The sequence below is a fragment of the Astyanax mexicanus genome, chromosome 13, assembly GCF_023375975.1.
Source record: "Astyanax mexicanus isolate ESR-SI-001 chromosome 13, AstMex3_surface, whole genome shotgun sequence".
Taxonomy (NCBI): domain Eukaryota; kingdom Metazoa; phylum Chordata; class Actinopteri; order Characiformes; family Acestrorhamphidae; genus Astyanax; species Astyanax mexicanus.
In genome coordinates, this window is record NC_064420.1 from 33,607,087 (window position 1) to 33,634,065 (window position 26,979).

The 26,979-nt window shown below is 38.1% G+C and overlaps 1 protein-coding gene across 2 annotated transcripts in view; it reads left to right on the forward strand.

Annotated features, from left to right (window-relative positions):
* Window positions 1–1,105: 1,105 nt before the first annotated feature.
* Window positions 1,106–26,979, forward strand: part of avpr2ab (arginine vasopressin receptor 2a, duplicate b) — a 58,212-nt gene continuing 32,338 nt past the window's right edge. The window contains exon 1 of one of the 2 annotated variants that reach the window (XM_022677379.2): window positions 1,106–1,522. The gene's annotated coding sequence lies outside the window, so the exon portion shown is untranslated. The remainder of the gene's footprint in view (window positions 1,523–26,979) is intronic. The other variant, XM_007249951.4, reaches the window with a different exon arrangement.

A 26,979-nucleotide genomic window follows, 5' to 3' on the forward strand; every position in this document is an offset into this window, starting at 1 on the left:
CAGCTCATATGTGGATCGTCTTTTGCTCGAGTGGAAAGCAAACAGCTCGCCTGAAGTACATGCTCATGTCGAGGAGGTGAAAAAAGCCCAGGCGGCTTGCTTTTGCTGTTTTTGCAGGTATAGCTCATGCTCGTAGCTCATGCGTGAATACAAAAAGACACAAGAATTCCGATTTGACCGTTCACATTCATGTCGCATATCCATGGATCGGATACATATCTGATTTACGACCACATATGAAAATGACTCAAATCTGATGGGAAAAAAGGCATGAAAAAATCAGATATGAGCCACAATGCGTAAAAAATCTGATTTAAGTCACTTCAGACTGGTAATGTAAAAATAGCCAGAGAGAGAGAGAGAGAGAGAGAGAGAAAAGAGAGGGCCAGTGATTGATAGAGTGAAAGAATGATAGTGTTTTAGAGAGGCAAAAGGGGGGTACAAATAAAAAAAAAGAAAGAACCAGAGAGAGAGAGCGAGAGAGAGGGCCCGGAGTGAGAGGCAGAAAAAAAATTGAGAAATGGAATGATATAGGAATGATGGGGATATAGAAATGGGAAAAGGGGGGAGAAATTAAGGAATTGAGAGAGAGAGAGAGAGAGAGAGAGAGAAGGCCCAGAGTGAGAGGCAGAAAAAATTGAGAAATGGAATGATATAGAAATGATAGAGGTATAAAGAGGGGAAAGGGGGAGAAATTAAGGAACCACTGAGAAAGAGAGAGAGAGAAGGCCCAGAGTAAGAGGCAGAAAAAAGAAATAGAATGATATAGGACTGATGAAGATATAGAAATGGGAAAAAAGGGGAGAAATTAAGGAACCAGAGAGAGAGAGAGAGAGAGAGAGAGAGAGAGAGAGAGAGAGAGGGAGAAAAAAAATAGAAATAGAATGATATAGGAAATATGGAGATATAGAAATGGGAAAAGGGGGGGAGAAATTAAGGAACCACAGAGAGAGAGAGAGAGAGAGAGAGAGAGACAGAAAAAATGAGAAATAGAATGATAGTATTATCGAGAGGGGGGAGTAGGGGGACATATAAAAGTACCAGAGAGAGAGAGAAAGGGAGAGTAGAGGGAGGAGAATAGAGGGAGGGAGGGAGGGAGGGAGGGAGGGATAGGGAAGGGAGTAAGAGAGAGAGAGATAGAAGAGTGAGAGAGAGAGGAGTGTGAGGGTAGTAGAAGCTGAAGAAGCTCACAGACTGATCGATAACTGAACGCACGCGGACTGATTTCCCTCCTCCTCCTCCGTCTGAGAGAAATCAGACCCCAGCTGATTCAGGGGCTGACTGATCACACACACACACGCACACACACACACACTGCTCAGTACAGTCTAACCAGTATAATGAACAGTCTGCGCTCACCTTTAATATCCCTCCGCCAAACACTGAGAGAAAGTTCAGCGGGAGACTGAGTGAGGAGCGGAGCGGAGCTTATGGAGGAGAGAGCGGCCGGAGCCGCCAGAGGAGCAGCGGAGAAAGTGGACTAGTGGACACCAGACCCAGAGAGAGAGAGAGAGAGAGCTGGGTAAGTAACGCGTTACCTCCTCCATTCATCTCCTCCTGTACTGTGACACTGTAACGCTGTAAAGCTGAGGGCGCGTGCGGTGGAGGAGCCCCGCGTGCTGCTGTTCAGAGCACCAGCTGCTGCTGTTTGATACTGTGTTACATGACCACTAGAATAACTCCATACACTCCTCACACACACATTTCTTACACACACACTTCTTACACACACTCAGTGGCTTCAGGGAGCATATTAGCTGTAGGTACACCCTTTAAAAAAGAGGGTCTTCTGAAGGGGTTCTTACTTATATAATACAGGCAGTATATTGAAACCTGAAGCTAAAAACAGAGCTAAAATAATTAGCATTTTAAAGTCTTTAAGTGAGTTTAAATTTAAATAAGTATAAATGTACTTACAGGACCTTTTTGAGGTTCCTCAGTTTGAAACTGTGAAGGAAGGTTTAAGATTTAAGGTGGTACAGGGTTTCCTGAAGGTTCCTTAAAGCACCTGAAAGCAAGGGGTTAATTCACAGTTTTGATTGAAAAAAAAAACCTTGTTATTGTCATTTTAACAGTGATTAAATGGTGGCTATATGGTTTTGTGGTTCCTACTCAAGACAGAAACAAACAAGGTTCTACTCTTATTAGAAATAATTTTTTTTTGTTTGTATTTTTTGCTAAGCAAAAGGTCCGTGGTGTATGATTACACAGTACATTTTCCAGTGTTTATTTAATGCTTTTAGTGTAAATAAACACAGTGAATATTACATTTTAACACTCACAATGATAATTCTATGCAAATGGTGTTGATTTAACACTGGCAAATGTATTGTGGTATTATTGTTGTTATTGTTATTTCTTTATTGGCTTTTGCTGCTTAGGCATAGTAGTATTAGTAGTAGTAATTTTTACTGAGGCTGTCCAATGAAAAATATGTATTTTCAAGAGAGAGCGGGAAAAAACGTTTAAACTTTCAATTGAAGTCAATGTAAAAAGAGTTTATTTTTAAGTATTTCTATTGGTTTGTTCATCAAGAAATTTTGCCACAATGTAAGAGACAGTTTGTCGACATTATGATTTGTCTTCTTGCTTTTATAATGAACTAATAACACTACTATATTATTTTTTGCTTTTCTTTTTTTTCTATGAAATAATTGTTGGGATTTTGAGAACGAAAGCTATTGAATAGTGATGGTGATCAGAATGATGATGTTAATGCTGAGAGTTGTTGATGCTGTAAATGTCTTGGATGTACAGTTCTAGAAAACAGTTTGAATTGGTGTAGAACATTTAGATACATTTCATATGGAAATTGCTTAATCCTTAAAGGGTAAAGACCCATGCTTTTAAAGGTTCTTTTTAAAGGAAACCGAGAGTAGTTCTTATGACTCTAAATCATGGAAGTCCAATCTTCTCTGTGAAAGGTTGGTGTGGCTGCAGGTTTTCATGCCAGCCAAGCAGCAGCACGTCACCAGCTGTTTGAAGCGTAAATGACTAAATGATTGACAAGTCAATCAGGTTTCTGTTGGTTGATTAGAATCAAAATTCAGATCAGGTTTGAGATCTATAAAGTGTTTTATCTGCATCTAAAATATTAACTAGTCACAACCCACTACAGGAACATTATAGGAACATTAAGCCTTCAGATGTTAAAAAGTTCCAGAAAGGTTAGTTTGTGATGTTACAGAAAGAATGTTCCAGAAATGTGTAGATAATTCAAGCCGGCATCAGAACTTTATTAGACCTTTATTAATTACACATGATTCCAATTTATACAAAAACACTGAATGGGACAATAACTTCCCTGATACTAAAAATCCACTGAATAAAATACAATTTAAACTTGCATGAAGCTAATAGATAATCTGACATCAAACTGTGATCAATAATGTTTCATAATTAATGAATGTTTCACGAAAAGATAATTTCCAGAATTAACAACTGAATCATTTATTTAAACATAAACAGAGAAAATATTTGAATTTACACTGATAATTTAAACTGAACATTTAATATAATGTCCTAACTTGCACTACCAAACTTAAAAACCTTTAGGTGTGAGAATAAATTAATAAATAAAAAAGGCATTGTTGAAACATCCAGAGAACCAAAAAAAAGACATTGAACATTCTTAGAATGGGTTGGACGATATGACTTAAAACTCGATATGCTTAAGAGAAACTGCGATATGCCATGCAATATCATAAATCAAAACATACACAAAATATAGTATAAATATAAACTATCAGTATTAATTAAAGCAACAAAAACACAGGTTACTGCATACGTGAATGTGTATCTAAGTATTTAATAATTTTTAAAAATAAACATAAAACAGTGGTTCTTTTTTCTATATTGGCTTATGATTTATGAGGTATGAGGTAGTGAAATAAAGTAATCAAGCTTCTCCTTTAATTACAAGGTTTTTACAACATAATTTGCACAAGACCATACTGTGTTGAGTGACAACCGTTGAGTGACACCGATATTGCCATGCATAGCATGCAAAATAATACAATATGGCAATTGTATAAAATAGCTTGGAATATATTGATATAATATTGACTATACATTGCCCTAGATGACTTTACAGTTCTGGAAAAAAATAAAAGACCACTTCAGTTTCTAAATCAGTTTCTCTGATTGTGCTATTTATAGGTATATGTTTGAGTAAAATGAACATTGTTTTATTCTATAAACTATGGACAACATTTCTCCCAAATTTCAAATAAAAATATTGTAATTTAGAGCATTTTTATGCAGAAAATGTGAAATGGCTGAAATAACAAAAAAAGACGCAGAGCTTTCAGATCTCAAATAATGCAAATAAATCAAGTTCATATTATAAAGTTTTAAGATTTGGTGAATTAATCCTGGTTTTTAATCACAGTTTTCATGCATCTTGGCATGTTCTCCTCCACCAGTCTTACACACTGCTTTTGGATAAGTTTATGCCACTCCTGGTGCAAAAATGTAAGCAATTCAGCTTGGTTTGATGGCTTGTGATCATCCATCTTACTCTTGATTATATTTCAGAGGTTTCCAATTTTGGTGAAATCAATGAAACTCATAATTTTTAGGTGGTCTCTTATTATTTGTTGCAGAGCCTATATGACTAAATGTTTAGAAATCCCTCTTTGGGAGCATGGACATGATAGTGGCAGAATCTACACAAGGTTCATTATTTAGGTAAAGATTACACAAAGTGCAGCGTCTGTTTGACTGGACTCTGACTGCAGAGTGCAGTGAATAGTGGGCAAGTGGGCACGCTCAGCTCTGTGTAAGATTACACACCAGTTCAGCAGCTCCTTTAGACAGCTCCACAATGCTGGAATAATTAATGCACACAATACCTTCTATTGAGTGTTCATAAAATAATTGCAGTTGGCTCTGGGGCTGTGGGGCCGCGGGGCAGGGATGGGCAGGGTCCACGGGGGCCGGAGTTGTGCTGATTGTTGTGTGCGCTTTGCACTTTTCTTTTAATTAGGACTTTAAGCTGCTCTATAATCCCCCATAATAAACTCACGCATTACTGGTCAGGGCGCTGGGTTTGTCATGTATGATTATTGGGAGGCCTCTCTGAAGTCACAGTTCATAAATCACAGGAGATCTTTGTTTGGGGTTTGTTTTCATTGGTTCATTATTTTCTGCCCCGTGTCTGGATGGCGTGCGAGCTGAGCTGGCCTGAGCCGGACCTGCCGGTCAGTTTGTGTAGGGTCAGAAATGTATATGGAAACAACCGAAACATATTTCTGAACACTTCATTCAGTGTGGCGTGACAAGGGGCTGCTGAAGGGTGTAAAGCAGGCGCAGACTGGGTAACTGCGGTGAATCTGCACTGTAAATCTGTCATCATTATGTATGAGGGCAGGTGTGAGCTGGAGTTAAGCCGTATTCCAGCGTAGTCAAACAAAAGAAACGGAAATTAAAAAATAAGGCTTGAATCCACAGCTCATTTCTCAGTGGGTGAAGCTTCACTGATGTTTAAAGGCATTTAAAGAAACACCTTTCAGGTTGATGTTGATGGGCTGGCTGCGTGGAGGTGTATAGACTGGGATGGGAGATCTCTTTGAGATGTTAGAAACCATGTAGCACACTTTTGTTTTAAATGCTTTGTAAACTAGGGGTGTAACGGTACAGAAAATTCACGGTTTGGTTCACACCTCGGTATAAACCCCACGGTTCGGTACCTTTTCGGTACGGTTGGTGGAAAAAATAAAGAGACTGATCATTCTGTATAGCTTCACCTTTATTAGCTTCATAATAACAGTGGAACTTCATTATAACCATGTTTTGTTTTTTGAGATGGAATATTGTAACGGGGCTCAAGCTCTTTTATTAAATGCTTGAAACCAGGGTTCTCTCCTACTGTCTTCATGAGAGGCTCAATCTTTTGGATTGCAAAGAATACACATACTGTTTTATTAGGAGTAGACCAATAGAAAATGTCCAAATTTACTTCATACTTCATATTGCATTAATATACACATTTATAAAGGTTCTTATTTCCCTGTGAAGATATCATTCTTAAGAACAAGTATAAAAACAAGTTAAAAAAGCCTTTATTTATGGTACGCTTAAGTAATCTGCACCATACAGTTCTGGATTTATGTAGAACTGAATTGGAGATTTGTTGCTGTATAGAACTATTTTAAAGAAAAATACATAAGCAGATAAAGAATCATTTAGGCATTTTTATTTGCTGAAAAGTTCATGAAAATCACTTTATTTCAAATATTTCACCATTTTCTTCCCTATTTTAATTGCCAATTACTCAATCTTCTTTCATATTAACTCTACCAGCACTAGAGGATGGAGACTAGCACATGTCTCCTTCGATTCACATGAAGTCAGCCACCTCCACTATTAGACACTCCTACTTAGCTGCCACACCGTGCAGATAAAAAGATAGAAGATAGAAGCTCACCTCTTTCTAGCTGGGTGACTATTTTCAGTTTAGCAGTGACATTGTGGCTAGTGCTGGGCGATATGGGAAAAATCATATATCACTATATGGATTTTTTTATATCACGTTAACGATATATATCGCGATATACCACATTTAAGTATGTTTTCAGTTATTCTTCGAAAAATATGTCAAAATAATATCATTGCTTACTTTTTTCCAACTTTATTTCAAAGTGACATTAAACCAAACTTTCACAAATGAGAATTACTACATTTTAGTGCAGCAATATATATGTATCAAATGAAAACAGATGAGGTAGATGCAGTAGCTAATTTTTTCAAAAGAACAATGTGTCTCCATTGTTCAGCTCTCATGAGTTTAATAACGTAAATCATGTCGCAAACCGGCGTGTCCGTCAAATAACGTAAAGCTGCGTCATGTCACAAAACCACATTATGAAGCTTTTTTTTGCAAAGTGACCACGCCAATACATTTCATGGTAGCCTACTTTATATATTTGCATGAATAATTGATGATAGGGACGATAGAAGGTAAGTAGCATGATAGACACTTTCATATCGTCCCCACAATATTTATTGCACAGCTCTAATTGTGATGTTTAAAAACTACATCAGCACTGCTGTGTCTGATCTACTCATACCTGCACTCCACCACGCACAGTGTCACTGCAGAGCTGAGAATAATGACCCACCACCCATATAATGGCTGATCTGTGGTGGTCTATCCTGTGGGGTCCTGATCATTGAAAGACAGGGTAAAAGGATAATATTAATAAAGTATGCTGAGAAACAGAAGTCTGTATTTATAAAATTACAAGTACAAAGTGCTCCAAAATCCCTGAATTAATACACTCAAAAAATACTCCTTATGTAGAAGAGGAGTGTAGAAACATGGAAGCAGTTTTTAAAATAAAGTGGCTGGTTGGTGTATAGAACTATTGCTTTTACTCAAACGACCCTTTAAAGAACCTCTGTTAAAGCTGTATATGTGCAGTATATTTTAAGCTAAATACTTTTATATAGTAGTAAAACGGTACATAAAGTTTGGTATAACCTGTATTACCTACCTTAAAAAGAGTATTTTCTTGTATTCGATCAACAATCTAACCAGGGACTTGGTTCTATGGCTTTCTGCAATGTTTCTGTAGAACCTATTTATCCAAAACCATTTTTCGTAGTTTAATGTACAATGTATAATAAGTGACAATCCAGTAGCAGTTCATTTACATGAATTCAATTAGTTTCAGCTTGATTAAGAAACAGATTTAATGTGGAATGGGCTGCTACAAAGTCCAAAAGGGCATACTGTCTAGCATAACCTCACATTTAACATTAACCAGTGGCAACACTCCACCTCATTACCAGCTTTATTCCCACCCCTGCTGTCAGCTACTGACAAAGGATAGCATAGGAGTGTCCAGACTGTAGTCTGAGATTATATATATTATATATATTATTATAAACAGCTCTGGAAAAAATAAGGGACCACTTAATGATAATGTTTTTCCTTGATTTTACCAAATTGAAAACCTCTGTGTAAGGTCCTGGCCCTTTTTCCTGTCTGTCCTCGTGCCTGTGTTGTCCCACGTGACCCGTGACCCTGTGTTCTACCTGTGTTTTTCCACTCACCTGTGTTCTTCTGTAACTCCGCCCCTTCGTCCCAGGTGTTTCATGTTTCCTGTGTGTGTGCACCTCTATTTAAGGTCCGTGTTTCATTTCCCCGGTGTCGATCCTTGTACGTTTATCGTCTGTCAGTGTTCCATGTTGTCCCGAGTTTCCTCAGTCTTGTTTTCAGTTTATCCCTGTGTATTTTGTGTTTGTTTTCAATAAATCCCGTTTTGGTTTGCATTTGCGTCCGCCTCCTCGTCCTCCCTGCACCCACCCTGACACTCTGGAATATAATCAAGTGGAAGATGGATGATCACAAGCCACCAAACCAAGCTGAACTGCTTGAATTTTTGCACCAGGAGTGGCATAAAGTTATCCAAAAGCAGTGTGCAAGGCTGGAGGAGGGGACCATGCCAAGATGCATGAAAACTGTGATTAAAAAACAGGGTTATTCCACCAAATATTGATTTCTGAACTCTTAAAACTTTATGAATATTTCCTTTGCATTATTTGAGGTCTGAAAGCTCTGAAAGATTTTTTTTGTTATTTCAGCCATTTCTCATTTTCTGCAAATAAATGCCCTAAACGACAAAATTTTAATTTGGAATTTGAGAGACATATTGTCCGTAGTTTATAGCATAAAACAACAATGTGTAAGCAGTGTGTAAGACTGGTGGAGGAGAGCATGCCATGATGCATGAAAACTGTGATTAAAAACCAGGATTATTGCACCAAATATTGATTTCTGAACTATTAAAACTGTATGAATATAAACTTGTTTTCTCTGCATTATTTGAGGTCTGAAAGCTCTGCATCTTTTTGTTATTTCAGCCATTTCTTATTTTCTACAAATATATGCTCTAAATGACAATATTTTTATTTGGAATTTGCTGCTGTGTCTGTATATGGTGGTCCCGTGGGATCCTGAACATTGAAAAACATGGCAAAATGAGGTTAACAGTATTTAGGATAACAAGTTTGCAAAGAAACGGATGGACTAAGATAAGATAAGATAAGATAATCCTTTATTAATCCCGCAATGGGGAAATTTACAATGTTACAGCAGTACAGAGGAAAGGACAGAGAAACATGCCAGGAAAAAAAGATATATAAAAACAAATAATGATAAATCTATATATACAAAAACAATTACAGGAAATATATAAAAGCTACTTTAAAAAAATTATATATAGTAAAGGAAATATATATATATATATATATATACATCTAGTGCATAGAGATATAATTATGGTAGGGTGTGACCAGTATTATTGCACAAAGAGTAGCAGTAAATAAATATCAAATAAATAGTAGATAAAAAGGTGAGAGAAATATTGCACGTTAAACATATTGCACAGATGGTGAAGGTAGATAAGGTGACATGTAGTGAGGTAGATATTGCACACGGTAAGCATTACAGCTATACTGAGTAGTATGTAAGTTTGTATGAAGTACTGAGATAATAAACTAGTGTTTAGTTTGAGTGTGGTGTGTTGTAAAGTCTGATGGCGTGTGGAAGGAAGGACCTGCGGTATCTCTCCTTCACACAGCGCGGGTGCAGCAGCCGGACACTGAAGGAGCTGTTCAGTGCTTTCAGAGAGTGGTGCATGGGGTGAGACAGGTTCTTCAGCATGTTCTTAAGCTTAGTCCTCATTCTCCTGTCTCCCACCACCTCCACTGGGTCCAGAGGACACCCCAGGACAGAGCTGGACTTCCTGATGATTCTGTTCAGTCTCTTCCTGTCGGTGGTGGAGATGCTGCTGCCCCAGCAGACCACTCCATAAAAGATGGCTGATGCCACCACAGCATCAAAGAAGGTCATCAGGAGTTTCCCCTGCACGCCAAAGGACCGGAGTCTCCTCAGGAGATGCAGTCTGCTCTGACCTTTCCTGTAGAGAGCAGCCGTGTTGTCGGTCCAGTCCAGCTTGTTGTTGAGGTGGACACCCAGGTACTTGTAGGACCTCACTATCTCAATATCCGTACCCTGGATGTTCAAAGGCACCGGAGGAGAGTGTTTGGTCCTGCGGAAGTCCACCACCAGCTCTTTGGTTTTTCCTGCGTTGATCTGCAGGCAGTTCCTCTGGCACCATTTCACAAAGTCCTGCGTCAGTTCTCTGTACTCCTGGTCATCTCCATCACTGATGAGTCCAACGATAGCAGAGTCGTCTGAGAACTTTTGCAGGTGGCAGCTGGCAGAGCTGTACTTGAAGTCCGCAGTGTAGAGGGTGAACAAGAAAGGAGCAAGAACTGTTCCCTGTGGAGCCCCCGTGCTGCAGATGACCACGTCAGACTGACAGCCCTGCGTCCTCACATACTGCGGTCTGTGTGTAAGGTAGTCCAGAATCCAGGTAGTGAGGTGATGGTCCAATCCTGTGACCTCCAGCTTGTCCTTCAGGAGCATGGGTTGGATGGTATTGAAAGCACTGGAGAAATCAAAGAACATGATTCTCACAGTACTCCCAGCATTCTCCAGGTGGGACAGAGATCTGTGTACCAGATAGATGATGGCATCCTCCACTCCAATGCCAGGTTGATAGGCAAACTGAAGTGGGTCCATTGATGAACTCACCAGGGGGCGAAGGTGGATGAGGAGCAGTCTCTCCAGGGTCTTCATCAGGTGAGATGTGAGTGCCACCGGCCTGTAGCTGTTGAGGTCTTTGGGGTGTGGGGTCTTCGGAATGGGTACCACACAGGATGTTTTCCACAGCTGTGGAACCCTCCCTAGCCTCAAGCTAAGGTTAAAAAGGTACTGGGTCACAGAGCACAACTCGTTGGCACAGGTCTTCAGAACTCTTGAGCTGATGCCATCCGGACCCGCAGCCTTTCTGACCTTGATCTTCTTTAGTGCACATCTCACCTGGGATGTTGTGAGTGTAAGACTGGAGTGGGGGGGCTGAGTGCTGTAGCGTATGTCAGCAGAAGGTCCATTTGGTGGTGACTTTGGGTTGAGAGAGGGAGTGGTGGGTGTAGAGCAGCATGCTGGTAGTGCCAGACGGGGAGATTTCTGCAGTGATGTTTGTGCAGTGGGTGAGTGATCAAACCTGTTGAAGAACAGATTGAGTTCGTTTACCCATTTTTGATCCCCCACTACCTGAGAGTCAGGTTTCTTGTGGCCTGAAATAGTTTTGAGGCTATTCCAGACTCCGCTGACATTATTCTGCAGCAGTTGGTCCTCCATCTTCCTCCTGTAGCTGGCTTTACAATCCCGGATCTTTCTTCTCAGCTCCCTCTGTGCAGATTTCATTCTGTCCTTGTCACCTGATTTAAAAGCCCTCTTTTTCTCCTTCAGGAGGGCCTTAATATCAGGGTTGATCCATGGTTTGTTGTTTGAGAAACACCGCACAGTTTTGGTGGGCACAGTGTTCTCCACACAGAAGTTTACATAGTCCGTGATGCAGTGTGTAAGGCCCTCAATATCATCCCCATGAGGATCACACAATTCCTCCCACAGTGTCGTGCTGAAACAGTCCTTCAGAGCCTCCTCAGTCTCTGCAGTCCATTGCTTCACAGTGCGAGTGATGGCTGGTTCTCTGTGTACAAGTGGTTTGTACACAGGCAGGAGATGAACCAGGTTGTGGTCTGATCTTCCTAGAGGTGGGAGGGGTGATGAGTAATATGCCTCCTCTGAATTGGCATAGAACAGGTCCAGTGTTTTATTGTCTCTGGTGTGGCAGGTAACATATTGGGTGAAGGTAGACAGGGTTGAGGATGGAGAGCAGTGGTTGAAATCTCCTGAGATCACAAGGAGGGCCTGTGGGTGTTGGGTCTGAATCCTGCTCACAGCTGAGTGCAGGACGTCACAGGCAGCATCAGCGTTAGCAGACGGGGGCACGTACACAGTTATCGCGATAGCGTGCGTGAATTCCCGTGGGAGATAGTAAGGTCTCATGCTAACGGCTAACAGTTCGATATCCTTGCAGCAGCTTTGCTCTTTAATAGTGATGTGCCCAGGATTACACCATCTATCATTCACAAACACTGCCAGTCCCCCTCCTTTCCTCTTACCGCTCTCCGCTGTCCTGTCCGCCCGTATGAGGTGAAATCCGTCCAGAGAAAGGAGCGTGTCCGGAGCTAGCGCTGTTAGCCACGTCTCTGTAAACAGCATAACGCTACACTCACGGAATTCCCTCTGGTGTCGGGTCAGCGCCGCCAACTCATCCATCTTATTGGAGAGAGATCTCACATTCCCCATGATGACAGAAGGAAGAACGGGTTTGTAGCGTCTCCTTCTCGCTCGGCGCTCAACACCCGCACGACACCCCCGCCGCCTCCTCTTCAGCTCGCAGGGGATCTCGGGCTGCTCCGCTGGAGGTAGCCTTGTTATGCTAAAGGCTAACAGCTGATCCCGGCTATAAACAAAGAGACCGTCTGCTGGATCCGCGGTCGCGTGTGTAATGTGCCAGAAAAACAAAACAAAGAAAAGCGCAAGCTTGACCAGCTTAATGTCCATGGTGTGCGGACAGTTTACAGTATGTACAGTATGAACATGCATCTCTGGTTAGACTATGGTTGTCTGTTTACACTACAATTTGTATGTGGCTTGGTTTAATCCAGTTATATTCCTGATACTCAAGCCACACGAAGAGACCAGGTGTAAAGTGGGTCTATTTTTATAAAGTTAATTGTTCAGTGATGAAACTGAAGTGAAGTAAAGATAGATTCTAATGAAGATAGAGTTGGATGAGCAGTCTAAAATGTGTTCACTCAACAGTCATCTGCTAAATTGTATATTCTGAGTTCAGTCAACTGTTTAAAATTCTAGTGATAATGTAATTTAACTGAATCTGATTCAGATATAAATTAAATTCATCTTTTTGTGAACACCAACAGGAAATTCCCTGTAAACGTGGAGTAATACACACATTATGCTGGATGTAATTAAGATTAAACCTTGGCAACTGGCTTTTTTCTAAAAAATAAAAAACAAAAACCTTTTTTTTTCCAACATGGAAAGTTCAACACATCATAATGTACAAACATCAAAGGTCTGGCCTGCTGTTATCATCTCTGCGTCATGTGTGTCATTTACATATCCTGCATTAAATGACCCGGGGTGTGTTTTGTTTTGGATTGGTTATGTAAGGTTTGGTGTAGTGTTGCAGACTACAGTACAGGGAAACCAATGGGCAAGTCACCTTTGTACCAAATATCATAATAAATGGAAATGCAAAAGCATAGTAAAGTTGGTTCAAATTAAAGGACCTATGATAAGTGTCACTTCTTAATGGACAACAATATAAAAAATACATTTTGAGCAAAATTCCATTTTTTGGTTGTAGTTAATGTTTCTAAAGGCCACCACAGAGATCTATAGCATGAGATGACTAAATAAATATGTTATCTGATGCCTAAGACACAGTTGTGAAAGTGTTATAAAATATATTTTTATAATCTATACATTTTGGGAGAATATATTGTCGCTGTCCAATGAAAAACAAATATCTCCAAAACGGACAGGGAAAAAACCTTTTAAACTTTCAATGGAAGTCAATGTAAAAATAGTTAATTTCATTTTAAAGTATTGGTCCGGTTATCAATAAATTTTAGCCCAGTGTAAAAGACAATTGACAAAAATGGAGATATTTGTTTTTCAGGGTGTTAAAGCGAAATGAATCTTAAAAACATATTTTTACCATTGCCAAGATTACAAATAAAACATTTTGTACAGTAAATACGGCTATGTACTGGCAAGAACTTGTTGATGCGATACATTTCACGATATAGGTATTATGATTCAATGTATTGCAGTAGATTGCAATACTGTAAGCAAGACAATAAAGGGTTTAGACAATGAAACTGAAACACCTGGTTTTAGAGCACAATAATTTATTGTCCTGATGGACAGTTCTGGTGGAAACAGTAGAGTTAAGGTGCACGCTGAATTCTGCCGTGATTTGAGCAGCCGTGGTTTTATGTTTTTTGGATACAATCCGGGTTAGCACCCAAACATCCCTTTCAGACAGCTTCCTTTTGCGTCCACAGTTAATCCTGTTGGATGTGGTTGGTCCTTCTTGGTGGTATGCTGACATTACCCTGGACACCGTGGCTCTTGATACATCACAAAGACTTGCTGTCTCGGTCACAGATGCGCCAGCAAGACGTGCACCAACAATTTGTCCTTTTTTGAACTCTGGTATGTCACCCATAATGTTGTGTGCTTTGCACTATTTTGAGCAAAACTGTGCTCTAACCCTGCTAATTGAACCTTCACACTCTGCTCTTATTGGTGCAATGTGCAATTAATGAAGATTGACCGCCAGGCTGCTCCAATTTAGCCATGAAACCTCCCACACTAAAACGACAGGTGTTTCAGTTTCATTGTCCAACCCCTGTATATTGCAATTGTTTGAATCACATTTTAAAAGGAAAAACTCTCACAGTAGAAAGAAAACGGCATCATATTCATGGAATCTGAGTAATAAAAAGTTATGCAATCATATCAGTGGGATCTAACGACAGAGTACAACACTGCTATCTAGTGGACGGGGTTTAAACACAACGCTAAATAAACCAGACACCAATTTTTTACATGTAAACTAATCATTAAAAATCCATACTGTGTTTTTCAATATCGAAACAAGTTTACAAAACTACTTTTTAAAGAATAAAGTAACACTTTTCTTAAATGAGCTGCTGGCGTACCTTCACAGCATGAACATGCAGCTCAGTATCCTCTGCTGAGACACACAAAGTGCCGCACTGTTAAGATTAAAATGTGCCAAAGTCAGAACTCACCTGCCTTTTAAATGGAATGGAAAGTGACACACTGATTAGTTTATTTTACGTTACACACAAAACACACCCATGATTAATTAAGAGAATTAGAACATGCCTTTTGCGTGCTTTGAGTATATTTTTTGCACCCTCACAATATGAAAGACACACCGACACACCTTAAATCCAGCTGCATAATCTGCAATTAACCAGTGCACTAAAGATCGCTAAAATAGGGCCCTTGGTTCAATGGAATTTTAATTTTACATATTAAAATTATTATTGATTAAAGTAAAATCATTATTATTACAACATATGATTCCCAACTTTTGAACAGTGGTACATACGTCTAACTCAAAGAACCCTAAACCGAGCAACACAAGTCAAGTTCTTTTTGAGTGTCTCGGGTCAATTAAAAAAAAAATCCCTGTACTAGAGTGGGGAGCAGACCACCAGCTGCTAAGAGTGAATGGGGGTCTCAGATTTGTTTTGTTTAACATCTGCAGGAAAAGAGTAATACGTCTTTCAGAGCACATGGAACACAATGTAAAGAAGAAGGTGTGTTTTTTTTCTGCAGGGCAAAGCGTCATGTGGCAGCAGTGTGTTTGAACAAGGCTGCTTATGTGGAGTTAATGAGTGTGTGTGTGTGTGTCCTGGTCATTAGTGCGTATGGGCCCATTTCCAGGACATAAACATGGTATTTTTGTACCACAGTCCTGCAATGCCTGCCTGTCTCTCTCTCTCACACACACACACATAAACACACACACAGGCAATGCTTATGCACTCCTCGCCCACACACCAGTCCTGAATGTGATTTATTGATATGACAACGTGACAAAATGCGACATGAAAATGGGTTTGGCTGGTATTATACGTTCTGTGGAAAATGATAGCTTAAGCACTTTACAGCAGTGCCTGCTCGCCTTTATCAAAACGGCCAGTCAGCCCCAACTTACGCTTTGAGAAAAATCAATTCATAGTTTATGTAACTCTCATTTCCTGTGGAAAGGAACTGTGCACGAATGCAATTCTAAAATTTGTATTTTATGAATGGCAAATCCATTATCAGGCTCTGTTATACATACAGTGGAATGTTTGGGCCCTGCTGGTCAAAATTAATGTTACTGTGAAAAGTTTACATCCTAAAAGATTAAAATGACTTAAATTCTTTAGTAGTTTAAGAAAGTTTATTCTTTTAAGCCGTTTTTGGATGAGTTTAGTTTTACACAGGGATACATGGGGTAATGCATGAGTTTGTAGTTTGTAGTAATGTAGTTCCTACATCCAAACACGTAATGTGAGTAATTTTTACGGATTGCATTATTGCATTATTAAGATTATGGAGCTGAATAAAAATGAAGCGTAAATATATTCTTAGGTTATATAATCCCAGGTGAATCAACATGCGTGAAATTATTCTATTATAAAAATGTGTTTGTTTGCATTTTTTATCCAGTGTGGCACAAATATCTTGTTTCATTAAAGCCTGTATTAAAGCTGTGTTATGAACATGTATCTGCAAATTTCCGCACTAAAGTTCAGTCATAAATCAGCAAAATAAATAAAATTATATATATATATATATATATATATAAGTCTTACATTTTCATTTGACTAACTTTCTAGATATATTATTATTATACTAGAGGAATGTTTCCCTGTGCTACTGGCTGCAACAAAATCCAACAGTGTAATTTTTTAGTGACTTTCATTTTGAGACACTTAAAAAATAGTCAGTTTGTTTGTGTTAGTGACTCTTATTATGGCGCAGTCTGTTTGTGTTGTAGCAGTTGCTTGGTGTCATTGCCTCTCTTGCACTCTTGTGTAATTCTTTCAGCATTCTGAGATTAACTTACTTTAATATTTCTCCTCTTTTTTACATTCATTTCAAGTCTATATGCATCTCCCGCACCTCACACTAGTATAACTCTGCTCTTCATAGTGGAATTTGTTGGTTTATTTTAGTTGGTTTAATTTATTACTCATATATTACATTCATACTGCATATCTCACATCATGATTCTTCAGATTACCACTACAGTTGTCAGGAGATCGCCAGTTCGAATCCTGTTTATGTAGCTTGCCATCGGCTACCGGAGCCATGAGAGAGGACAATTGGCCTTGCTCTCTCTTTGGGTGGGTAGATGGTGCTCTCTCCCCACCTCACTCTAAAGGTTGATGTCTGCAGCACAAGGCGTCTGTGAGCTGATGTATCGGAACCGAGTTGCTGCGCTTTCCTCCGAGTGCCCTTTGATGCTATTTGGCAATGCTGCATCAGCAGCAGTTTGAAAAGAGGAGGTGTCTGACTTCACATGTATCGGAGGAGGCATGTGCTAATCTTCAGTCTTTACCCTCCTGGTTTTGGGGCATCAGTAGTTAATAGGGGGAGACTTAATGAGTGGGTTGCATAATTGGCCGTGTAAATTGAGGAGAAATGGATCATGTGCTGAGATGTTTTTTTCCATGACTAAAAAAAAAAACATCTAAAACGGGAGGGGCAGGAGGAGAGGAGCGGTGGAGGTGTCAGGTGTGATGGGATATTTATGCTTTGCTCCAATTGTACACTCAACATCAATTCTAACCAGAACTGTTTGCTTATAGAGTGTATTGTATTCAGAAGCGTTGAGTCTTAAGTCATTTAAAAATGGGCTATTTATAAATAAATAGATATACAGCTCTGACCACTTAAGTGACCACTTCAGTTTCTGAATCAGTTTCTCTGATTTTGCTATTTATAGGTATATTTTTGAGTAAAATGAGCACTGTTGTTTTATTCTTTAAACTACAGACAACATTTCTCCCAAATTCCAAATAAAAATATTGTCATTTAGAGCAATTATTTGCAGAAAATGAGAAATGGCTGAAATAACAAAAAAAAATCAGAGCTTTCAGACCTCAACTAATGCAAAGAAAACAAGTTCATATTCATGAAGTTTTAAAAGTTCAGAAATTAATATTTGGTGGAATAACCCTAATTTTTAATCATAGTTTTCATGCATCTTGGCATGTTCTCCTCCACCAGTCTTACACACTGCTTTTGGATAACTTTATGCCTTTACTCCTGGTGTAAGAATTCAAGCAGTTCAGCTTGGTTTAAAGGCTTGTGATCATCCATCTTCCTCTTGATTACATTCCAGAGGTTTTCAATTTGGTAAAATCAAAGAAACCTATAATTTTTAATTGGTCTCTTATTTTTTTCCAGAGCTGTATGTTACATTAATGTCTATTTAATTGTGTAAACTAAAACATGTACTTGAAAATTTATATCCATACTGTATACTTGCGTATCGTCGGTGTCCAATGAAAAACACTTTTCTCCAAAACAGCAACTTTACAGGAAAGAGAAAAAAACCTTGTAAACTTTCAATGTCAATGTAAAAAGAGTTTTGTTTAGGTCATTTTGAAGTGTTTCTTTTGGTCTATTCATCAGGAAATTTTGGCATAGTGTAAAGGACAGTTTGTCTGTTCAAATTATGTAGTAAACTAAAAATCGACAAAAATGGAGATAAGGGTTTTTCATTGGACAGCGACAATATGAATTGTGGTAATACTGTTTTCATTTTTTAGTTTCGATTGGAAACAAAAAAGTTAAGATATTAGATTGCCCACCCCCTCATAAAAAATGTCCAACCAATATTTGTTTCTCTATAGTATATAGTCAAGCGCTGTAAGATTTTTTTAAGGTCTTTAGGAGCTTTATATGGTTAATGACTAAATATGGCATTACTCCATGTAGGCAGGAGCTTGTTAAAAGATCTCTACCATATGAAGAGGGAAAGACAGAAGTTACAGAAAATATTTGTCATAATTCTGCTTTGCTTTAATACTGTAAAAAACAAAGTTCTTATTCATTTATTTATTTATATATATATATTTCACTTTCACAACAACTTTTTGCACTTTTCTTACAACATGTTCAATAAACTCATGTTAAACCTTTGTTAATATTCAGCTGGAACAGCAGGTATGTTGCCAGGTCAGATTAACCCTCTAAAAGTTAAAAGTAATAAACAATATCTGTAGCTTAATTAATATGATTCGTTTTAGAGTAGTTTAAAATGCCACCTCTTTTTGTGGTTTACTTTTGGTACATCACAACAAAATTAGTTGGCCTCTGGTTTTGGTGTAAATTTCTGAATTTTACACTTCAAAGCCACTGTTGTCACTACACTAATAAATAATTAAACTAATTAAGCCTGAAATGAAGCATTAAATGATAAGCTATATGTTTCCTATATTTTAAACTTTAAAACTGGTCAGTTTATCCCACAACATGACAGGAGAATTATTCTAAACTCATTAGTTTGCCTCTTGTAAATAAGACAGCTTTCACTACTGTCTTTCACTACTGTCTGCTGTCTTCAGTTTATGCATTTCTCCTACATACATTGCAAGACATATACCTGCTTAAATTGCTTACATTTTTGCACAAGGAGTTGCATAAAGTTATCCAAAAGCAGTGTGTAAGACTGGTGGAGGAGAACATGCCAAGATGCATGAAAACTGTGATTAAAAACCAGCGTCATTCCACCAAATATTGATTTCTGTACTCTTAAAACTTTATTAATCTAAACTTGTTTTCTTTGCATTATTTGAGGTCTAAAAGCTCTGCATCTTTTTTGCTATTTTGGCCATTTCTTCTTCTTTTTTTTAGCAAATAAATGCTCTAAATTATAATATTTTTATTTAGAATTTGGGAGAAATGTTTTCCGTAGTTTATAGAATAAAACAACAATGTTAATTTTACTCAAACATATACCTATAAATAGCAAAATCAGATAAACTGATTCAGAAACTGAAGTGGCCAGGTATATATTGTGTGCAGAACAGGTGACATTAAGAGCAAATATAATGTGACTGGGGTGCCCAAACATATAAGCAACATATAAGTATACTTGTTTTTGATATTTTCACACTTTCTGCATTTCTGCACACAAGGATAATTATGGTTTATGAACATAGTTTAATATATTGCAAAAATGGAATGAATGTTGCATGCACAAAAGTAGAACCATATTAAATATTATATGTTTTTATATATTTTCTTGCACATTCAAAATGCCAACTTTTCAAGAAAAGGGGAAATGGTTAAACAAAATCTGTGGTTGAAACATGAATGGGATTTTTATCATACCATTTGTGTACAGATTAAGACCTGCTCTACTACACTATGACAAAAAAATAAGTAATGCTAATAATGGAGACAAAAATGACTTTTAAGGAGAATCCATTGAGATTACAGACTGATTATTGGGGACTGAACTGAAACTAAACTTTCTTTTAGGGTCTTTGGTATCATCTCACTTCACTCACTGGTTCCATAATACAATTTTGTGCAATAATTTTATATTATTTCAGTTATTACACAGTTCATACTGTGCCTTGTAGTATTATAGTGTATAAAGCTTACTTGGGGCTCAGTAAGAGGTTCATTATTAACTGAGGAGTCCTTATGAATACTTATAATCATAGATAATTATAATTTGATTTCAAATTAAAATTTCTTTGCAGGAGGTGTAAAAACAGCATGCCTCTACTTTGTCACAGCTGGCTGTTTCTGTCAAGACTGTACAATGTGAGATATCATCATTTCTTAGGCTCCTGCAATGTGTGCAGCTTTATACCTCGTTTCTTTATTTCTCCTTGCCCGTATCTTTCGCTTTGCTATCTTTTCCACCCCCTCTCTGTTCTTTCCCCTTCTTCCTCTTTTCACCCTGAGTGCCAGGCAATGGGAAGTGCTCTGAATTTCTGAAAGGTGTTCTGGAATCCAGAATAACCTAACTACACTATGACATTTTATCTCCATTACAAAAATCCTAGTTTATTTGGGTTACACTTCCAGTTTCCAATTTTCCCTTAATTTGTCTAATAGCAAATTTCCACAAACTAATCTAACTAAACTAAGTGTCACTTCAAGCAGTGCTATTCTGATCATAAATTTACCTCAGCAGTGCTATTCTAATCATGAATTTACTTCAACAGTGCAGAAGTAGTCATAAATTTACCTCAGCAGTAGGCCAAGGTTTATATATCAGCCCCGGTCTGTCCCAGCTGGCCCGCATTGGACCAGCATAAAGACCCTGCCTCAGCCTTTACTTAAGAGATACACTGACTGTGAGACGAACTAAAGAGACACTAAAGTTAAGTTAAGCGACTAAAGCCGCACTGGGCCGTTACTCTGTTTCTTTAATTTGTTTTGGTTGATGATGGAGGGCATTCTTCCTAGTAAAGGTATGTTTTTAATTAATTTACTCCCTGTGCCATGGTGGCCACGCCCACAGTCACAATATATGTAAGTGTATTTTGTAAGTGCAAACACAATGGCCAATATCGCGATTATTAAAATGATTGAAGTCATGTTGAACGATAAGCCGATAATGTAGTTATTGTGACAGGCCTACTCAGCAGTGCTTTTTCTAAGCAACAATTTCCTTCAACAGTGCTGTTCTCGTCATGAATTTACCAATTTTTTCTAATAGCAAATTCCTACAAACTAATCAAAGTGTCCTTTCCAGCAGTGCTATTCTGATCATAAATTTACTTCAACAGTGCTGTTGTTGTCATGAATGTACCTCAACAGTGCTATCCTGATCATGAATTTACTTCAACTGTGTTGTTCTTGTCATGAATTTACCTATTTGTTCTAATAGCAGATTCCAACAAACTAATCACTAAAGTGTCCCTCTATCACACAATGTTGCCAGTAATGAGAGTGTGAAAGATAGCACATGCTCTCTTTAAGACATATGATGCTTTTTTATTGCTATTAATGCAAGTATCAGCTCAACATGCTTGAAGGACAACTGTTTTTATAAAGCATTAAGTCTTTTTGGTCTTTTCCAGATTTAAACCCTAGTTTAGTCATTTACAATTCCTCTTTCGTAGTTAGAACACTCCCTATCCCTATCAGTTCTACCAGCATTAGCACGCTGGGAGCCACTATGTTCTATATTGTATGTTCCATGTTTTGTCTGGTTTTCTGTTCTGCAATCACATTTCTGTAAAGGTGCTTTGTGATAAGATAATGATTTTACCTCAGCAGTGCTGTTGTAGTCATAAATTTACCTCAGCAGTGCTATTCTAATCATGAATTTATTCCAACAGTGCTGTTCTCGTCATGAATTTACCTCAGCAGTGCTATTTTGATCATGAAATTACCTCAGCAGTGTTGTTGTATGAAGTTTTTTTTATTGCTAGTAATGCAAATATCAGCTTAACATGCTTGGAGGAGAACTCTGTTATTATGAAGCATTCTTTGAAGAAGTCCTTTTGGTCTTTTTCAGATTTAAAACCTTGTATAATCATTGACAATTCCTCTGTTTCAGTAGTTAGATCACTTCCTTTCCCACAGTTCTACCAGCCTCAGCACGCCTGGAGGAGAACACTAATAGGCAATTATGTTCTGTATTGTCTGTTCCATGTTTTGTCTGGTTCTCTGTTCTGCCATAATATTTCTGTAAAGCTGCTTCGCGACAAGATTAGTTGTAAAAAGCACTATATAAAGAGATTTGATTTTATGTCAGCTAATTATGAACAGCTGTATGGCTAGCATCACATGGATGAATGATGGGGGAGAGGGAGGGCAGTGCTGCCAACCCAACACAGAACAGAGACTATCATACTCTTTGAACCAGCCATCAGAAGGATGGCTCTGAAGCAGATACACATAAACAGGAAGCTGTTGGCACCGTGCCTAAAGACAGGTGTGAGCTAGAGGGATTTAAAGCCCCTGTGGAGCAGTGGAACTGTGTTCTCTGCAATGATGGTGCTCCATCCAGTACTTTTTTAGGATGAGTTGGGATTACTGATGCTCTTCTTACTGAATGCAATCAAATCCTCACAGCAATTATCAGGGAAATGCTCCCAGTACTTTGATCCATAGAGTGTAGTTGTATAATTCAAAAGCCAGAAATCTTTAACTTCATTAGAATGTACTTAAAATAAAGCTTCTATCTTACTGTTCTTCCAGAGATGTGCAGATATGTCAGGGATGTCACTCACAGGGCATTGCATTGTCCTCTGGCAGGTGGCTCACCATGGTTCACCACCATATCCCTACGCTAAATTTCCCTGCACATTCTCATTTCAGTGCCTCTGTTTATTTTAATATGTTTAATCATATTTCTAATTAATCTTACTTCAATTGGGCTGTTCCGCCAAGAGCGAGATAAATTCCTCTTTCAGGGCTCGGCTTCTCTCAGGGTTTCCTCCTCCTGCTCTCTTAGGGAATTATATATTTTTTTTCCTTGTCATCTGTCAAAATACACTATATATATATATATATATATATATATATATATATATATATATATATATATATATATATATAAAAGTGACCGTAACTGTAGGGAGGCAGCGAAATAAAAAGTTGTTGACACTTTTTTATAATTTGAATAATAATTTTGTCTAAATGTGTTTTTAGTTTTTAAAGAAATGAAAAATATTTATTGAACACTTAACATTTTAATGTTCAAGCTGATATACCAACAAAGCACAATACATTTTCCTCAGCAGTGCTGTTCTTGTCATAAATTTACTTCAACAGTGCTGTTTTCGTCATGATTTTTCATCAGCAGTGCTATTCTGATCATAAATTTACTTCAACAGTGCTGTTCTCATAATGAATTTACCTCAGCTGTGCTATTCTGATCATGAATTTACTTCAATATGGCTGTTCTTGTCATGAATTTAACGTAGCTGTGCTATTTTGATCTTGACTGTACCTCAGCAGTGCTGTTGTAGTCATAAATTTACCTCAGCAGTGCTATTCTGATCATGAATTTACTTCAACTGTGCACTTCTTGTCATGACTTTACCTCAACAGTAATATTCTGATCATAAATATATGTCAACAGTAGGGGTGGGCAATATCATATCGTATACAATATATCGTGACACAGAAATATCATGATATTAAAAATCCATATCGTGATAATAGGGCTGTTCTGTCTTAAAAGTAGTCTACTATTTACTGTGAAGCTTTAGGTGTATTTATTGTATAATTGTTTTAGTTTGCAGTTTATATGCATGCACTTAATATTCTGCAATATTATTTGCTGCATTATATTATTTTATGCTATAATCTTTATTTTGCCACATTATGATTATGCTGTTATACTATTATACTATATTCCTGAAATGAATTAATTATTTTATGTTTTCCTATATCGCCAAGTATATCGTTATCACAAAAATACCCTGAAATATCGTGATATTATTTTAGAGCCATATCGCCCACCCCTAGTCAACAGTGCAGGTGTAGTCATACATTTACCATAGCAGTGCTATTCTGGTCATGAATGTACTTTAACAATGCTGTTCTCACCATGAATTTACCTCAGCAGTGCTATTTTGATCATGACCTAACCTTAGCAGTGCTGTTCTCGTCATACATTTACCTCAGCAGTGCTATTCTGATCACAAATTTACTTCAACAGTGCTGTTTTTCATTATGAATTTACTTCTGCAGTGCTATTCTGATCATGAATTTACCCCAGCAGTGCTTTTCTAATCATAATTTTTTTCAGCAGTGCTGTTCTAGGCACACATTTAGCTAGCTAGCAGTGCAACTTCAGTCATAGATTTAGCTCAGAGTGCAATTTTAGTCTTAAATTTACTTAAGCATTTCTATTTTGATCAGAAATGTACCTCAGATGCAGCAAAAAAAGAGATAGGAGCCAGTCTTTTGGTAAGCAGACTACCAGCTAAATTAGCTCTGCTAGCCCTTACATTTTGGTTGTTTACAAAACTGAAAACAACCAGTTTGTGGAAAAGTTCTAAACTCCTACAAAGTGGTATAAGTGATGCTGAAGGCTAAATGTAACTTGAGTAAAGTGTAAAATTGAACTTGAACCTGCCATTTGTTGTTTGTTTATTGGCTGTTTCGGCTCTCTCGCTTAGTCCCTGCTCTGAAATCAGTCTTCTGCTTAAAGGAGAACTCTGGTGTAAAATTGACTTTTGGTATAGTAAAACATGATAAAAAATACTTACTTTTAATGAATAGCACACCTCCGCTCTTTCACAATGTTCTGAAATCCGGAAATTTTTAAAGTTTGTTAGGACACCCTTTAAACTGGATGACACAGGACATAATTTGCCCCGATAAACCGCTTTTCCACCGTTATTCAGGCTAGAAGTAGCTCCACACCTCCTTGCTAGAACCCAGAGAGCCCTGACATTAAAAACGAGGCATTAATAACTTAAACATAGCCCACATCCGTTCTCTCACAGCGTTCCGAGATCCAGCTTTAGCGCCGCCATTACTCATGGTGCCGGCTGATACACTATGTGAAGTCTATGTAAAGTCAGCATAGTGTATCAGCCGGCACCATGAGTAATGGCGGCGCTAAAGCTGGATCTCGGAACGCTGTGAGAGAACGGATGTGGGCTATTTATTAAAGGTAAGTACTTTTTATCATGTTTTACTACACCAAAAGTCCATTTTGCACTGGAATTCCCCTTTAATGTTAATGGAAATACTGCAATATGACTTAGCCATTAGGCAAACTAGCCATTTTTCTGTATGCACTACTGCTTTCCCTAAACTGTTTTTTTATTGTCAGCCAAATATATTTGATTTCCAATTATTCGGTTAATGCTTACTTCATTAAAATAAATTTACTGAGGAACATCATTCAGTATGATCCTGTTCCTGCCCTGATGCCTGTCCTCTCTTGTCCCAAACTGCCCCCCCCCCTGCCGGTTCAGGCCCGTGACCTTGAACCAGTGTGGGACAGTGTTTTTTTTTTTTTGAGAGCTGGGTGATGGGCTGGGCCAGAGAAGGACTTCCTCTCTAGCTGTTGTCTTTACCTCTCAAGGGAAAAAAATCTGATTTTAAAGGTGACTGACTGTAGCCGATAGGGTCATCCAGCAGATGAGCGCTGAGAGACACCGCCCTTTCCATGATATTCGACACACGCAGAGGCTATAGGGCTACACACAGCTGCGCTGCAGAAACCGTCCGAGCCAAAGATTCGAATTAGGAGCCAACAAAAGCACTTGTTCAACAAGATAAGTGCAGGAATAGAGCAAAGGAAAGTAATTACACACAGTCTGCCTTCGTAAAATAAAGATAACAACCACCTCCAACAAGCCTGCCATATTTTAATGCCATGTTTAAAAGAGTGTGATATAATAAAGGGTTCAGCTGATGGAAAATTATAAAATAAAATAGGGATTGGAGATATGGGGGAGAGAGAGAGACAGAGCGAGCAACAGTGGAACAGATGAGCAGCAGATGATTGCACTCCTGCTCTCCACAGTCAGTCCACACCTCCTCCTACCTCTCCATCTCCTCCTTTTCCCCATCTGCTCCTCTTGACCTCTAGTAGGAGCACAACGGGTGTCTAGAAATATATTTAGAGTCTTATCATCAACTATCAGCGGTCGTAGACAACAGGGAGGTGGGAGGGAGAAGAGATGGCCTAAATACAGCAGAAGAAAGAGAAAAGGTAGAGAAAAAAAGGAAAGGGAGATACTGAGTAGGATAAAAGCAAAAGAGAAAAACAGAAATGGAAAAAGTAAAAGAAAGGAAGAAAAAAATAGACCAAAATAGAAATAAAGGGAGAGAGAGTACAAAATACATGCACAGAAAAACAAGAACAACAAAAATGATAGATATAAAAAACAGAGACTGATGGAGAAGTGAGAACAATCTTGAGAGAGAAAAATTGTAAACAGGCAAAAGAAACAGAAAGAAGAAAAAGAGAATAAGAAAAAAGTGCAAGAGAGAGAGTGAAATGTGACAAAAGAGAGTAAGAAAAGAGAAATAGAAAGAGAAAGAGAGCTAGATTGTGGTGTGAAATTCTGTGTTTTTGAATGTGTATTGTTTTGTTTATTTTGTTCATTTATGAAATACTGTCAAAATGCAGAGAGCAATTACATCCAACAAACCTACCAGACCAAGAATTAATAGATGATTAGACTTTAGACTGATAGTTGTGATAGTGATAATCCAGTGATACCATTTATATAATATTTTGTCCACTTCTAACTCAGGAATACTATTTCAATTTAAAAGAAAAAAGTGATGCTCTAAAAATAACTAAGAATGAGAAAGAAAGTGCAAAAATAACTCAATAGTGCTATTCTAATCATGGAATTATTCCAGTAGTGCTGTTCTAATCACAAATTTACCTCAGCAATGCTATTTTAATGATGAGTCTACCTTGAAAGTTCTATTCCTTTCATTAATTTACCTCAGCAGTGCTTTTTCTAGTCACATAT